Raw genomic sequence first — 14,411 nt, forward strand, 5'->3', positions numbered from 1 at the left:
AGATTGCCAGGAGAAATATCAATAACCTCAGATATGCAGATGACACCACCCTTATGGCAGAAAGTGAAGAGAAACTAAAAAGCCTCTTGATGAAGGTGAAAGAGGAGAGTGAAAAAGTTGGCTTAAAGCTCAACATTCAGAAAATGAAGATCATGTCATCTGGTCCCATCACTTCATGAGAAATAGATGGGGAAACAGTGGAAACAGTGTCAGACTTTATTTCGAGGGGCTCCAAAATCGCTGCAGATGGTGATTGCAGCCATGAAATTAAAAGACGCTTACTCCTTAGAAGGAAAGTTATGACCAACTTAGATAGCATATTAAAAAGCAGAGACATTGCCAACAAAGGTCCATCTAGTCAAGGCTATGGTTTTTCCAGTGGTCATGTATGGATGTGAGAGTTGGACTGTGAAGAAGGCTGAGTGCCAAAGAATTGATGCTTTTGAACTGTGGTGCTGGAGAAGACTCTTGAGAGTCCCTTGGACTGCAAGGAGATCCAACTTGTCCATTCTGAAGGAGATCAGCCCTGGGATTTCTTTGGAAGGAATGATGCTAAAGTTGAAACTCCAATACTTGGCCACCTCATGCGAAGAGCTGACTCATTGGAAAAGACTCTGATGCTGGGAGAGATTGGGGGCAGGAGGAGAAGGGGACGACCGAGGATGAGATGGGGGGATGGCATCACTGACTCGATGGACGTGAGTCTGAGTGAACTTCGGGAGTTGGGAGATGGACAAGGAGGCCTGGTGTGCTGTGATTCATGCGGTCGCAGAGTCAGATACGACTGAGTGACTGAACTGAACTGAACTGAGATTGATCATAACTTTTCTTCCAAGGAGCAAGCGTCTTTTTAATTTCATGGCCGCAGCCACCATCTGCAATGATTTTGGAGCCCAAGAAAATGTCTGTCACTGCTTCCATTGTTTCCCCATCTATTTGGCATGAAGTGATGGGACTGGATGCCATGATCTTAGTTTTCTGAACGTTGAGCTTTTCCACTCAACTTTTTCATTCCTGTTTTACTTTCATCAAGAGGCTTTTTGGTTCTTCTTCACTTTCTGCCATAAGGATGGTGTCATCTGTGTATCTCTGCATCTGTCTGGTAGCCTAGCTCTCTTAATGGTTTAGCTTATAGTTCTTATGAAGCTACTAGTCTCCCACTAATTGCTTACTACCAAAATCTCTACTGTTTTTGAGAGTGTCCTTAGGCTTGAACTTTGCTACATCACATTCCAAATAAAATAATTTCCTCTGGGTAAATTTTGAGAGTTTTCTGTTCTGACTGCTTGCCTCTCTCTTCTGGGTAAAGTTCTATCGTGGGTAATGGGGACAGTGACCTGCTTTCTTAGAATGATATCTTTTCTTTCTGAGTAAAGCACTGGGAAGGGGCTATAGCGTTTGGTCTTCTTGGCTTGCCTCTCCCAGCATGGAAACTTCACCGTACAAGTGAACTGGAGTGAGGGCAATCAGGGTTCCAATATTCTCTGACTAAAACACGTGGGGTAGAGTTTCCACTGTATGAATAGGGGCTGGTGGAGGAAGGGAGCCTCTGACCTCTCATCCATACTCACTCAGGATGTAGCCTTTACAAGAGGTAACTGGGGCTTCCCAGGTGGCATGAGTGCTAAAGAACCTGCCCGTCAATGCAGGAGACGCAAGAGACATGGGTTCAATCCCTGGGTCAGGAAGACACCCTGCAGAAAGGCATGGCAACCTTCTCCAGTATTCTTGCCTGGAGAACCCCAAGGATAGAGGAGCCTGGTGGACTACAGTCCATGGGGTTGCAAAGAATCTGATGTGACTAAAGAGGCTTGGTGCACACATGCCTAACGTGGACCTGGGGTGAGATGGGGTGAGAAACACTGGCAGGATGCCCCACCTCGGAGAGAGAGGGTGACCCATGACCAGGATCTGGGGGGAGAGGGAGCCCTGTGGGTTCTTGGCTGCCCCTGCCTGGAGTGTAGTATCCATCATGTTGAGCTGAGAGTTTAGAGTGAGGAAGTGGGTCATGGCTCAAACAGCACAAACTTTCACTGTTCTTACTGAGTTTCAGCAGATTTTTTAAAATATTTTTTTCATTTATTTTATGTTCTTAAGACAATTTATAAACTTCTAAAAACCGCTTATGCTTGTTTTGCTGGGAAATGGGTCCCTGGACCGCCTTACATGACCATTCTAGAAGTAAATATCTCTTTGATATTTCTGCTTCTGATGCTTGAAAGAGACTTTTTATCGTCACTGCCCTGAGAAACTTTTCTGGTCCTTTTAGGGAAATAAAAAGGAGAAAGTCTTGTTCAAGCTTCAGAAGCAGGAGAGCAGACCTCTGACCTTGCTTCTGGCCTGCCTGGCTAGTGCCTGCATTCCATGGCTGCCTGCAATCAGAGGGTCAGGAGTCTAATGAAATCCTATAACTCACAAGGTGAAATGAACAGTGTCATAGAAAGGTTAAAGTAAAACCAGAGCTGCATTTTTGCACACAGACTGATGATATCAGTTTGTGACCTGGGATTATAAGCGGGAGCCCCTGAAACGACAACTTGAGGTCTCACTCATGGAGTGGATACATTGCCCAGGACCCTTTCCCAGTTGAGACTCCAGATTGCTGTTAATGAGGGACTTCCCAGTGCTGTTTAAGTCTGGATGTTGGTCGGCCCAGTTGTTGGCCCAATTTGCTGATGTATGTGTGCTTTGCTACCCTTCTTTCTCTTTTCTTTCAATGATTATACATTGAAATTAAGTTAAAAAATCCTCTACTAAATGTTAAAATTATTTGTGTCTAACAAGTGATTTCTTTTGTTAACAAGTCATTTGAACCTGAAACAAAATTAAAACTTTTGGCAAAATAGGCCCTGCAATCCCCCATGCCAGGTATTTCCTCCTCTATGTGTTTGGAATCATGTTACTATGGAAAGAGATAACCTTTGAGAGACAAACCCATCTTTTGCTGTCCCTGCTCTTGCTCATTTCTTTGCTCATTATGCTGAGTACACAAGTCCTCTCAGGTTTAGGAGCCCCATTCTACCTTCTACAGTGATTTACTGTAATTTTTTGCTGTATAATGCTTGAATGGAGTTTTTTTTTTTTTTTAATTTTTTATTTATTTATTTATTTATTTATTTGGCTGCTCTGGGTCTTAGTTGTAGCATGTGGGATCTAGCTCCCTGACCAGGGATTGAACCTGGGCCCCCTGCACTGGGAGCTCAGAGTCTTAGCCACTGGACCACGAGGGAAGTCCCATTGAATGGAGTTTTATAATTTGGCTTTAGAAATTATTTTTAAAGTTAATTTAAAAAATCAAAGTACTACTTGAAAATAATTTATAGTGTTAAAGGGCATGTAACAAAGGTCAGTTATCCTGACTGTTTTTTCATTGCCCATCTCTTTTTCCACTACCCAGGAGCAGCCACCTCTCAGTGCAGGCTTTTCCTGGAACCTGCGGCCTCTGGGTCTGTGTCTACTCTGGACACTGTCTGGTTCTCTCCCCTTGTGTTGTAGCCTATGATTGCTGACATCATCTTTCTAATTTTATTCCTTACTTTGTACAAATATCTTGCAGTGGAACATATCCTGATGATATTAAGTGTTGGCAAGGATTTTGATCAATGCAAAGAAATAGAGGAAAACAACAGAATGGGAAAGACTAGAGATCTCTTCAAGAAAATTAGAGATACCAAGGGAACATTTCATGCAAAGATGGGCTCGATAAAGGACAGAATTGGTCTGGACCTAACAGAAGCAGAAGATATTAAGAAGAGGTGGCAAGAATACATGGAAGAACTGTACAAAAAAGATCTTCACGACCCAGATAATCATGATGATGTGATCACTAATCTAGAGTCAGACATCTTGGAATGTGAAGTCAAGTGGACCTTAGAAAGCATCACTATGAACAAAGCTAGTGGAGGTGATGGAATTCCAGTGGAGCTATTTCAAATCCTGAAAGATGATGCTGTGAAAGTGCTTCACTCAAGAAGCCAGCAAATTTGGAAAACTCAGCAGTGGCCACAGGACTGGAAAAGGTCAGTTTTTATTCCAATTCCAAAGAAAGGCAATGCAAAGAATGCTCAAACTACCACACAGTTGCACTCATCTCACATGCTAGTAAAGTAATGCTCAAAATTCTCCAAGCCAGACTTCAGCAATACATAAACTGCGAACTCCCTGATGTTCAACCTGGCTTTAGAAAAGGCAGAGGAACCAGAGAACAAATTGCCAGCATCCGCTGGATCATCAAAAAAGCAAGAGAGTTCCAGAAAAACATCTATTTCTGCTTTATTGACTATGCCAAAGTGTTTGACTGTGTGGATCACAATAAACTGTGGAAAATTCTGAAAGAGATGGGAATACCAGACCACCTGACCTGCCTCTTGAGAAATCTGTATGCAGGTCAGGAGGCAACAGTTAGAACTGGACATGGAACAACAGACTGGTTCCAGATAGGAAAAGGAGTACGTCAAAGATGTATATTGTCACCCTGCTTATTTAACTTATATGCAGAGTACATCATGAAAAACGCTGGACTGGAAGAAACACAAGCTGGAATCAAGATTGCCAGGAGAAATATCAATAACTTCAGATATGCAGATGACACCACCATTATGGCAGAAAGTGAAGAGGAGCTAAAAAGCCTCTTGATGAAAATGAAAGAGGAGAGTGAAAAAGTTGGCTTAAAGTTCAACATTCAGAAAACGAAGATCATGGCATCTGGTCCCATCCCTTCATGGGAAATAGATGGGGAAATAGTAGAAACAGAGTCAGACTTTATTTTTGGGGGCTCCAAAATCACTGCAGATGGTGACTGTAGCCATGAAATTAAAAGATGCTTACTCCTCGGAAGAAAAGTTATGACCAACCTAGATAGTATATTCAAAAGCAGAGACATTACTTTGCCGACTAATGTCCGTCTAGTCAAGGCTATGGTTTTTCCTTTGGTCATGTATGGATGTGAGAGTTGGACTGTGAAGAAGGCTGAGCACCGAAGAACTGATGCTTTTGAACTGTGGTGTTGGAGAAGACTCTTGAGAGTCCCTTGGACTGCAAGGAGATCCAACTAGTCCATTCTGAAGGAGATCAGCCCTGGGATTTCTTTGGAAGGAATGATGCTAAAGCTGAAACTCCAGTACTTTGGCCACCTCATGAGAAGAGTTGACTCATTGGAAAAGACTCTGATGCTGGGAGGGATTGGGGGCAGGAGGAGAAGGGGACGACAGAGGATGAGATGGCTGGATGGCATCACTGACTTGATGGACATGAGTCTGAGCGAACTTCGGGAGTTGGTGATGGACAGGGAGGCCTGGTGTGCTGCGATTCATGGGGTCGCAAAGAGTCAGACACGACTGAGCGACTGAACTGAACTGAACTGAACTGAATCCTGTTGGTGGGAGTATAGACTGGTAAATATTCTGGAAAGTAATATTGCAATATTCTTTGAAATGAAGATTGTATAGATCCTGTCTAGTAATCCAGGAATTGCTTAGTTCAAAAGCAAAAAAGTCTGTTTCTATCCACAGGCTACATGTCCCTAAAATTAACTATTATTAGACTTTTGTGCATTTTAAAATGTTTTAAAATTTTAAGAGATTTTATTTAATATAAGCAAATGTAAATATATATTTTTCTCATCCTTTTTTACACAAATGATGACATTATACTTGCTTTTATATACCTGTATCATATAGTGGATAATTTTTCATATCAGTACCTAAAGAGTATCCTCATTACAGCTGCATGGTATTCTCTGGTAGAGCTGTGCAGTGACTGATTTAACCAATTTCCTACTTATTGACACTTGGGTTAGTTTCAGTCTTTTTCTGTCAAATGGTGCTGCAATGAATAGCTTTATGTGGCTTATTCATTTGGAGGGGTACAAGCATGATGGTAAGATAAATTGCAAGAGATGGAATTACCACGTCACAGCAGATACATATTTGCAAATGTTTGAAAATTGTCCAATTCACTTTCATAGAACTGTATTGACTACATGCCAAAGGGCAACGTGGGCTTCCCTGGTCACTCGGATGGTAAGGAATCCACCTGCAATGCAGGAGACCTGAGTTCGACCCCTGGGTTGGGAAGATCCCCCGGAGGAGGGCATGGCAACCTACTGGATCCCCATGGACAGAGGAGCATGGCAGGCTACAGCCCACGGGGTAGCAAAGAGTCAGACACAATAGCGACTAAGCATGGACACACACAAAGAGCAACACAGAAGTGTCTGTTTCCCCAATTTTGCCCGCTCAATTTTGCAGTTATTATTCTGTCCATCTAAGCAGTGAAAACAGCATGCCAATGTGGTCTGCTTTGAGTGAGGTTGAATATTTCTGTCATCCACAAGCATCTTTTCATAACTTTGAGTCATCTGCATTTCTTCTATGAAACTGTTCGTATCTTCTGCCCATTTTTCTATTGGAGAGTCAGTTTTTCCATTCTCTTTTGAATTGTCTTCAGACTTTCGTAGGAGACCCGAGTTTGATGCCTGGGTTGGGAAGATCCCCTGGAGAAGGAAATGGCAACCCACTCCAGTAGTCTTGCCTGGAAAATTCCATGGACAGAGGAGCCTTGGTGGGCTACAGTCCATGGGGTCACAAAGGGTCGGACACGACTGTTTGACTAACTTTCACTTTTTTTCACCTCCAGCATTTCCCTGAAACCCCTCCTTTTGAGGTTGCTGTTCACCTCTGCTCCCCAGTGTGAAGGTTGGCTCTTGATTCTTGTCTTTGCCTTTTCAGTAGCACAGGACACAGCTGATCACTCCTTCCTTCTTGAATCTTTATCAGCTTTTGTCTCTTCTTTGGTTTTCCTCTTAACTTCTAGGCACTCTTTCTCAATGTCCTTTCATGGATCTGCTTTATTTCCCCTACCTCTAAACATTCAAATGTCCCAAAGGGCTCAGTTGCCCTACTCTCTATATGCTTTATCTGAGCCCCTGGCTGTAAACCAGCCTGCACAGGAAGCTCCCCAGTTTTATATACCCAGGCCAGACTTGCCCTCAGAACCCCAGAATCGTGTCAGTCTAATCTGTACTCGACATATTCACAGGGCTGCCTAATGGACATCTCAAACTGAGCATGCATGTGAGATAAGTCGCTCAGTCATGTCCGACTCTTTGCAACCCTATGGACCATAGCCCCCCAGGTTCCTCTCTCCATGGGATTCTCCAGGCAATAACACTGGAGTGGGTTGCCCTTCCCTTTTCCAGGGAATATCTTCCCGGCCCAGGGCTCAAACCCATGTCTCTTAAGCCTCCTGCACTGGCAGGCAGGTCCTTTCCCACTAGTGCTACCTGCTGCTGCTGCTGCTAAGTCGCTTCAGCTGTGTCTGACTCTGTGCGACCCGAGACGGCAGCCCACCAAGCCTATAAAAACTGAGCATGGGTTTTCCTCTAATCAAGCTCCTTGTTTTCCTCTATAATCCTATTCCTCTCCCAGTCTCCGCATAGCTCAGGCCTCTATTTGCTAAGGCCCCAAAACCTTGGAGTCAGTCTGGCCTTTATTTTTCTTTCACGTTGACTTATACTCCATCAGTAAACCTTTTGAAATTTTTACCTTGAAAATGTATCCCAAACCTGGCCATGTTTTCCATCTCCACTGCCACACTCTGGCTGAGCCTACCTGCCTCTCTTACCTGTGTCCTGTCAGGGCCTCCCAGCAGGTCTCTTTGCAAAATGCCTGAGTGTATGAGGTCCAGTGATTAACTGCAAAGACAGACCTAGACAGAGATGTTGTATATGTTAGTGTTAAGAGATCTTAATTTAAACCAAACTGTGCTCTATACTGATGTATTTTATTTATGTTTTAATGCAAAAAGACAAATAACTATTGAAATAAATGAGATCTAATTGTCTAAAAAGCATTAAGAGTAAGTAAACCGGCTGCAGAGCTTTCTGCATTGCTGTGCTGACCTTATCCCTGACTCAGCCCCTCACAGAGAGCCCATCCAACATGCAAGCAGAGCCAAGAGAATGCACCAGTCTCCCACTGCGGCTCCAAGAAGAGGTTCAGGTTTGCCTCTTGAGCAAGAGCGGGTTTTCTAGGTTCTGGGCTGGGCTGGGGAGCACAGTCTACCTGCTGTTATAGGAACAGAAACAATGTAACCGTTACTTCTCTATTATGCAAATACTGTGCTAATCAAGTTGTTTTCCTTAAGATAAATTACAAAATTAGAATTATTGTATCAAAGGTATCAAAGAAATCTTTCTAAAACTGACCACGTTACCTCCTGTATTAGTCTGGGTTCTCCAGAGAAACCAAGAGGAGAGATAGAGAGAGAGAGAGATGGCAGATAGATGGGTGATAGAAGGTGGATTATAGATAGATAGATGATAAGGAATTCGCTCCAGTAACTGTGGCGGCTGAGAGTCCCAAGATCTGCTGTGGGCAAGCTGGAGAGTCAGGAGAGCCAGTGGTGTGAATTTCAGGCCAAATGCAGGAGAATTGTATCCCAGGGTCGAAAGTAGACAGCCAGCCAGCAATTTCTCTATTTTTTTGTTCTATTCAGGCCTCCGATTGATTGGATGCAGCCCCCTCACATTGGAGAGGACAATCAGATTTACTGAGTCTACTGATTCAAAGGGGCTTCCTGGGTGGTGCCAGTGGTAAAGAACCCGCCTGCCAGTGTAGGAGATGGGTCGGGAAGATCCCCTGGAGTAGAAAGTGGCAGCCCACTCCAGTGTTCTTGCCTGGAAAATTCCATGGGCAGAGGAGCCTCGTGAGCTGCAGTCCATGGGGCTGCAGAGAGTCGGACATGGCTGACTGCAAATGGACTCAAATGTTAATTTCACTCAGAAGTACCCTCACGTGATTAAATATCTGGGGACCCTGTGGTCTTGTCAAGCTGACACATAAAATTAACAATTACATCATCTCCTGAAACTCTTCAGGGTCCCTCTTGCCCCAACCCAGAGCTTCAGGGTAAACTCGAAGCTCCTTGGTCTCCCCCGTCCCCATGGAGGGGTGTTGATCTTTCACAATCTGGCCTCTGAGAGTCTTTCCTGCCATTGCACTCTGCCCCTGACACAATAAATTCCTGTCTCCTCTCTCCCTGCTGAACTCTTCTCCCAGCTTGCTTGCTTGGTGGAGGTCTGTTGGTCAGCAGTGGGGGCTCTAGCTTAGGCCTCAGGTCTGGTCATCCCCAGTTAATCTTCCCACCTTCTGGTCCTGCCTGGGTGCCGGGTTGGATGTCGAAGGCAGTGCCAGCCTCTCTGCTCAGCCTGAGGTCAAGGCCCTGCTTCTGCTGAGAAGGGTCTTGTGTGTGTGTTTCAACGTCTTCCTGTTGGATCTGATGCTGGGCCTAGGCATCTAGGGTTCCCATTTGAGTCCTAGAAGTGAAAAATGAAGCCATTTTCACTGAAAACATTGTATAGTGGGATGTTAACCTTAGAGTATGGATGCGGGGACAAAGGGTAGTGTGATGGGGATGCAGCGAATCCTGCCATTTTCTGCTGCTAGGGAGGAGGCCCAACTGTGCCCAGCAGGGCCCACAGAGGGGTGTGTGCAGTAGGGGAGCTGGGAGGTTTTGTCTTGAGCAGGCTTGAGACAGTAGAGGCTCACCTGAAACCCCAGGGGATACTGCAGAACTCAGCAACCCTCCCAAGAGGAAGAGGCAAGACTGGAGGAAAGATGCGTGTCACTGTGTTTGTGCTTGGAGGAGGACCCGGAGACCAGTCAGAGCTCCTCTTGGCTTCTCGGCACCGTCAGCAACAGAGCCCTGGTGGACAGCGGACTCTGCTGGGGCCAGGCTCTGTCCCTGCCTGCTCAGGGTCCTTGGGCAATGGCTTTGCCTTTCTGAGCCCACATTTTGTCACTTGCCAAGGTGGACAGTGATAGCACCCATGTCATGGGATTTGTTAGGCTGTGTATAAAGCCTGGAAGCATTTGAGTTTTGGGGTGAAATGGAGCTTTCAGATGAGGCGCGCCCTGACTGTGGCTCTTGACTCAGTTATCTGACTCTGTGCCCCCTTGACTCACGGATGGGGTATATCAGTGGCCAGGAGTTAGAGACTGGGAAGGGCACTGTTTTGGGGGCTTCTGTGGGTGGGGTGCCCCTTCCTTTGGAAACTCACATAAGCCCTGCAGCAAGGGGATGCAGTGCCCCAGGTCTGATACCTGCCTGAGGCATCTGAAGGATGAGGGGCCACGCTTGTGGCTGGCTGTCTCTGGTTGTTAGGGAAACGGCCTGTGGTGTCCCCTGGGATAACTTTGGACACAACTTTGAGAACCACCCTGGGATTTTCTGAGGTCCTGCCCTGGAGAGCTGTCAGTGGGACAGACGGGCCTCCACAGGAGCCTGGATGTGGCTGAGTTCCTGGGGTAAGTAACTGGCCACAGTGGTGTCACCCACCCCAAGAAACTAGGTGGGTAGGGAAGCAATGTAGGAGGCAGGGGTTTCAGGGACCCCCAAAGATGAGCCATATGAGATGAATTGATTCTGAACCTCAGCCAGGCCCAGGGGTCTCTGAGGCAAACCCCAGTCAGGAATATCTTCCCGTCCTAACATCCCTGTTCCTTCTCTGGAGGGCTCAGAGAAAAAGTTCACTTCAGTTCAGTCCCTCAGTTGTGTCCGACTCTATGCAATCCCACGGACTGCAGCACACCAGGCCTCCCTGTCCATCACCAATCCTTGGAGTTTACTCAAACACATGTCCATTGAGTCAGTGATGCCACCCAACCATCTCATCCTCTGTCATCCCCTTCTGCCCACACATTCAAGCTTTCCCAGCATCAAGATCATTTCAAGTGAGTCAGCTCTTTGCATCAGGTGGCCAAAGTATTGGAGTTTCAGCTTCAACATCACTCCTTCCAATGAATATTCAGGACTGATCTCCTTTAGGATGGACTGGTTTGTCCTCCTTGCTGTCCAAGGGACTCTCAAGAGTCTTCTCCAACACCACAGTTCAAAAGCATCAATTCTTCAGTGCTCAGCTTTTTTCACATTCCGACTCTCACATCCACATATGGCTACTGGAAAAATCATAGCTTTGACTAGACAGACCTATATTGGCAAAGTAATGTCTCTGCTTTTTAATATGCTGTCTAGACTGCTCATAACTTTCCTGCCAAGGAGTAAGCATCTTTTAATTTCATGGCCGCAATCACCACCTGCAGTGATTTTGGAGCCCCCCCAAAATAAAGTCTGTCACTGTTTCCATTGTTTCCCGATCTATTTGCCATGAAGTGATGGGACTGGATGACATGATCTTAGTTTTCTGAATGTGGAATTTTAAGCCAACTCTTTCACTCTCCTCTTTCACTTTCATCAAGAGGCTCTTTAGTTCTTCTTCACTTTCTGCCATAAGGGTGGTGTCATCTGCATAGCTGAGGTTATTGATATTTCTCCCGGCAATCTTGATTCCAGCTTGTGCTTCATCCAGTCCAGCATTTCTCATGATGTACTCTGTATGTAAGTTAAATAAGCAGGGTGACAATATACAGCCTTGAACCAGTATGTTGTTCCATGTGCAGTTCTGACTATTGCTTCCTGACCTGCATACAGATTTCTCAAAAGGCAGGTGAGGTGGTCTGGTATTCCCATCTCTTTCAGAATTTTCCACAGCTTATTGTGATCCACACAGTCAAAGGCTTTTGCATAGTCACTAAAGAAGATTTAGATATTTTTCTGGAACTCTCTTGCTTTTTCAATGATCCAGCAGACGTTGTCAATTTGTTCTCTGGTTCCTCTGCCTTTTCTAAAACCAGCTTGAACATCTGGAAGTTCACGGTTCACATATTGCTAAAGCCTGGCTTGGAGAATTTTGAGCATTACTTTACTAGCATGTGAGATGGGTGCAATTGTGCGGTAGTTTGAGCATTCTTTGGCATTGCCTTTCTTTGGGATTGGAATGAAAACTGACCTTTTCCAGTCCTGTGGCCACTGCTGAGTTTTCCAAATTTGCTGGCATATTGAGTGCAGCACTTTCACAGCATCATCTTTCAGGATTTGAAACAGCTCAACTGGAATTCCATCACCTCCACTAGCTTTGTTCTTAGTGATGCTTCCTAAGGCCCACTTGACTTCACACTCCAGGATGTCTGGTTCTAGGTGAGTGATCACACCATCATGGTTATCTGGGTCGTGAAGATCTTTTTTGTACAGTTCTGTGTATTCTTGCCACTTTTTCTTAATATCTTCTGCTTCTGTTAAGTCCAGGCCATTTCTGACCTTTATTGTGCTCATCTTTGCATGAAGTGTTCCCTTGGTATCTCTAATTTTCTTGAAGAGATCTCTAGTCTTTCCCATTCTATTGTTTTCCTCTGTTTCTTTGCACCGATCCCTGAGGAATGCAGAGTTCCAAAGAATAGTGAGGAAAGATAAGAAAGCCTGTCTTAGTGATCAGTGCAAGGAAATAGGGAAAATAATAGAATGGGGAAGACTAGAGAAAAAGTACAAGACCACAAAGAATGAGCACAGCCCCCACCCTTCGCTGGCCTCCTGGGCATCATGGGGATGAAGGTCACCCCCGAGCCCTGTGTCCTGGTGCTTGCAGTGTGCTGAGCTGGGTGCCACAGACCTGCTGTGTGGCAGGGAGCTGTGTCACCCGGCACTAGATTGGGCCTCTGGGCATCACGCTCGGGCACCATCTGTGCTGCTGACACCTGGTCCAAAGGCCTGGGTTCCATCTGCTGACCCCCAGGTAGGCCATCTGACCTGGCCACAGGGACTGAGGCTAGGAGAGCAGGAGGACAGCAGGGCCTCTGCAGGGAGGGGCCACAAGTCCTGGGATGTGGCGAAGGAACCATCTGCAGGCCATGAGCCAGGTACCAATCCTCCCTGGGCCCTGAGGCTGCACTTGAGAAGGGGTACCATGATCCCCACCTGTGGAGCTACTGAGTCAAGGTCCTCCTGGCCTGGGCACTGGGGGCTTGGTACCAAGCAGCTGCTCACAGAGGTGGGGAGCAGGGTCCCTGGATAAATCTGAGATACAAGTACGCTCAGCTCGAGTCCCTTGGCCCTGTTGTTCTCTGTGGGGCTGGCCATGGGCTTCTGCCTCCTCATTGCCTGGACTCTCTCCAAGATGGGCATGAGCCCAGGTCTCACCTCGCCATCATCAGCTGACATTTATTCTGCCCTGGGCCAAAGGGACTGGCAGGCTGGAGGGAGCAGCTGTGGATGTGAGTGCTGCAAGTCAGGGACCCTCCCTGGAAGGGGGACTGCAGTGTCTGAGGCTGCAGCTCTTACTAGATCGACAAACTGAGTTACAGCGTGCCGGGCAGTGGGAACACCCAGTACAAGGCCACGGAACCAGGAAACAGGAGACAGCCTCAGGGCTTTGTGAGCAGTGACGTTCTTGACCTGCCTCACAGCTAACCCCCGGAGTGCCACCCAGGCCTGTACTATTTCTCCAGCATCCTTTCCTAATGTTCCCCACAGCCTGGAGGAGCTGCAGTCCTCTGGTAGGAGAGGGAGAGGACTCTGAGGGGTGTGGCTGGGGGAGGAATTTGGGGTCTGGGATCCTGGGCCCGGGTGATGGATTGCATGAGGCAGAGAACGCACTGTGGCCAGCTGCCCCCGCCTCCTTGACCTCACCTGATGCTTCCTGAAGCTCAGTATTCTGGGGTTTCCTCACAGGCTCCTGAGCTGAGCTGCTCAAGAATAGGGAGCTGGAGTCATGACTGGCAAGGCCTGGGCCTGTGGAACTGGGGCCCCCATCCAGCGTGTCCTGCCTCCCTGTGGCTGGGGAGGAGGGAAGGAGATAACCTGGGGAGGCCTCCTGGAGCTCCCCAGGCCTCAGCCCTGGGCCTGCCATTGCGTCTCCAGGCCACTAACCCGCTCTGTGTACCTGTCCCGTGTACCTGCCCCAACCTCCGACAGGCAGTGCTCTGGGTCCCTGCTGATGGCTTTAGGAGTCTGGTCTAGTGTTGCCCCAGGAGGTGCCAGACACCAAGGGAGTGTGCTGGGCAGGCCTGAGGGGATCAGGAAGTGCTTCTAGTTAGCTTCTGGGACCCCCAGGAACCCTTGGATTTGGCCCCAGAACCCCACCCCCACCCCTGTGGAGAGCTTAGATATGGTGTGAGGCAGGGTGGGAGCCTGGGCCTCACTGAAACCCAGATCGTCTCTGCTACCTGCTGTACTCCTCAGCCTCTCTGGGGTCTCAGATGGACAGGGGTAGGCTGGTCTAGAGTAGAGCAGATTCTGTTCAAGCCGAACAGGCACACTCCCATGCCTCTTCAGGCTGCAGGGTCCTTGCTGAGGTCCTGGGTTCATCAGGCAGAGTTCTTCGAGTTGGGGGAGGCATCTGGGGTGTTGGTTGTCTTGTCTCTGCCTGTCCTCCAGGTGGGACCAAAGGCCACACTGCCAAGACAACTGAGGCTGGTCCTAGCTGAGCCAGGTCTGGACTCTGAGAGGCCTGATGTCAGGGGCTGGCCAGGATGCATCACTTCATCTTCAACACAGTCCTCTGTGCTCAGGCCCTGACT

The sequence above is a fragment of the Oryx dammah genome, unplaced genomic scaffold (genome assembly GCF_014754425.2).
Source record: "Oryx dammah isolate SB20612 unplaced genomic scaffold, SCBI_Odam_1.1 HiC_scaffold_5, whole genome shotgun sequence".
Taxonomy (NCBI): Eukaryota; Metazoa; Chordata; class Mammalia; order Artiodactyla; family Bovidae; genus Oryx; species Oryx dammah.